Genomic DNA, 3,089 nt, shown 5'->3' on the forward strand with positions numbered 1-3,089 from the left:
GCCCCAGGGAGTTTCCAGAACTGACCACAGACCCAGGGCAGGACCAGGAAACCCATCTCAGGGCCAGGGGCTGGGCCGCCCCTCCTGCTGCAGTGGCAGGTGTATCTGCTCCTCTCCAGGGGCCCCCCTCATCCCCCCACTTCTGGAAGGTCCTCACCCTGCAGGCCTGGTCTCCGCCAGCTCCAGGTCCTGGGTCTGGTGCTCCCCATCACGCTGCCAGGCCAGGGTGATGTCCGCAGGGTAGAAGCCCAGGCCCCAGCTCCTCAGGGTGACCTCCCGGTCGGGGGGTGGGGGGGTGGGGGGGGTGTGTGTCTTGGGGGTATCTGCCAGCTGCAGCGTCTCCTTCCCCTTCTCCAGGTACCTGCGAAGCCACCGCGCACTCCCGCTCCGGGTATGCCCAGCAGCGCCGGGTGATCTGGGCCACCTGGTCCGCGGCGGCCCCGGGGCGCAGGCCTCGTTCACCCATCGTGGGCGAACTGCCCAGAAGCGCGGAGGAGGCGCCCGTCGGTCCAGGTCGCAGCCAGACGTCCCCTGGGAGGTGGGGCCGGACTCGCTCTGGTTGTAGCCGAGGGTGTCTGCGGGCTCCCCGGGCAGCTTCCCAAGCTGCGCCCCCTCCCGCGGCTCCACCTCGGACCCGGCCGCCGAGCTGTGGAGGCCTCCCCGCGGGGCGGACACGCGGGGAGGGAATATCGCAGGGAGCGTGGGCTCCCAGAGCAGCGGGAGGGGGTTCGGGGCCCCAGGACCCAGATCCGGAGCGTCTGGGGAGAATGGGTTCCACTAGCTGGTGAACTGCGAAGAGCTCATGTCTCCTGCTGTTCTGAGTCGGCATCTGTGTATGGGCTCCCACGGGTTCCAACCAGGCGGCTGCGCGGCCCGGCGTCTGTAGGTTAATTTTTGTGCTGTTGCTGGAATGTCCCGCCTGCTGCTCACAATAAAGGCAGACGTGTGACCGTCAAAAAAGAAAAAAAAAGAAAGAAAAAAGAATAAGATGCTCTGGGTCCTCAAGGAGTTTAAACATGCTGGGGCCAGGGACAGCTCCAGTAGATGTAAGGAACATCGGGTCACTGAGGCCCGCCTGGCAGGGGCGTGAGGAGGAGGCAGGCGGCCGGCCTGGAGGAGTGACGGCCAAGCTGATCTCTATAAGGAAAGGAGGAGTGGCCAGTTCAGGCAGAGGGTTCAATCTGAGAAGTTCAAGAAGCCAGACACAGAAAAGTAGACATGGTAGCACCACAGACAGGCCTCCTGCAGGAGTGTAATGTCTCCTGCAGGGAGGGTGGGAGATGTTCGGGGAGATGGGGCTGAGGTGAGATGTAGACAGGGCCTGCTTCCTCACCCCTCCACCCCCAACCCCGTCATTCCCATCTCCGGACGGGCAGGTGCCCACTGCCTCTTAGCTGAGTTCAGGCCTCACCACGCCCACTTATTTCTACAGTAGCCTATGCATGTTCTCCCCACCAGCTCTCTCCTCCAACCCATTCACCATGCTGTCACTATTTCTAAAATGCAAATTTAATCGTGTCTTCGCTAGTTGAAATTCTTCATTTGCTTCCCATCACCGTCAGGATAAAATCCAATCGCTTTAGCACGTCACTAAGTCCTGTGTGATCTGGCCTCCTCCAGGCTAACCCCACCTCCCTGCCCTGACTTAATGCATCACACGTTGCTCTCATGTGCTTAAGTCTTTACACTTCCCTGAACGCTGTGCTCACCTCCAGCACCTGCCCCTGTCACTCCATCTGCTTGGAATTGCCATCGGGCCCCTTCCCTGGTCCTCCTGATCCTCTTTTTAAAAAAATATATTTATTGATTTCAGAGAGGAAGGGAGAAGGACAGAGATATAGAAACATCAATGATGAGAGAGAATCATTGATGGGATCAGTCCCACAACCCAGGCATGTGCCCTGACTGTGACCTCCTGGTTCATAGGTCAACACTCAAACACGGAGCCATTCAGGCCTGAGCACAGAGCATCACCTCTGGGAGCCTGGAGGCAAAAGCCATCTGTACACACGCTGGTCCCAGTACTCACCACACTACAGAGCAATGCCAATCAACTGTGAGTGGTAGAAGTCTTTTATTTTGGATTATAGAGTCTTGTGTACTCCTGCCACATATAACAAATGTTTATGGAATTTATGAATTAAACTAGAGGCTGGGTGCATGAAAATTCGTGTACTGGGTAGGGGGAAGGTGTTCCCTCAGGCCAACCTGTGCCCTCTCCCAGTCCAGGACCCCTCGGGGGATGTCCGACTGTCTCAAGGAGTGGGCCTAAGCCGTTAGTAGGACATTCTTAGTGCTGCCGCAGAGGCGGAAGAGGCTACTATCACCACTGCTGTGCTGGCCAGCCATGAGCCAGCTTCTGGCTGAGCAGCGCCCCCCTGTGGAAGCGCACTGACCACCAGAGGGCAGCTCCTGCATTAAGCGTCTGCCCCCGGTGTTCAGTGCGTGTCATAGCGACCGGTTGTTCCTGGTGGTTCCACATTAGGGTAAATTTGCATATTACCCTTTTATTATATAGAATTAGAGGCCCGGTGCACAAAAATCTGTGCACTCGGGGAAGGGTCCCTCAGCCCGGCCTGTGCCCTCTCGCAGTCTGGGATCCCTCAGGGGATGACCACCTGCTGGTTTAGGCCCGCTCCCCGGCAGTCAGACATCCCTCTGGCAGCCCGGGAGCCCTCGGGGGATTTGCATGTTTCTCTTTTATTAGATTAGATCAGGGGTGGACAAACTTTTTGACTCGAGGGCCACAATGGGTACTTAAACTGGACCGGAGGGCCGGAACAAAAGCATGGATGGAGTGTTTGTGTGAACTAATATAAATTCAAAGTAAACATCATTACATAAAAGGGTACGGTCTTTTTTTTTTTTTAATTTGCCCACAGCTGGATTAGATCATGGTGTGTTTTTTCTTGCCATCATTAACCATAGTAACTGTTGCTTATGTATTAAAGTTCTATTCCTGCTAAGTCTAGAAGCAGCCTCAGAATCCTTCTCACCATTCATCTTAAGTCTTTTTTTTTTATTTTAATAATTTTTATTTCTTAAAGTATTACAAAGAGTATTACATATGTCTTCCTTTCCCCCCCCCC

This window comes from Myotis lucifugus, unplaced genomic scaffold (genome assembly GCF_000147115.1).
Source record: "Myotis lucifugus unplaced genomic scaffold, Myoluc2.0 scaffold_478, whole genome shotgun sequence".
Taxonomy (NCBI): Eukaryota; Metazoa; Chordata; class Mammalia; order Chiroptera; family Vespertilionidae; genus Myotis; species Myotis lucifugus.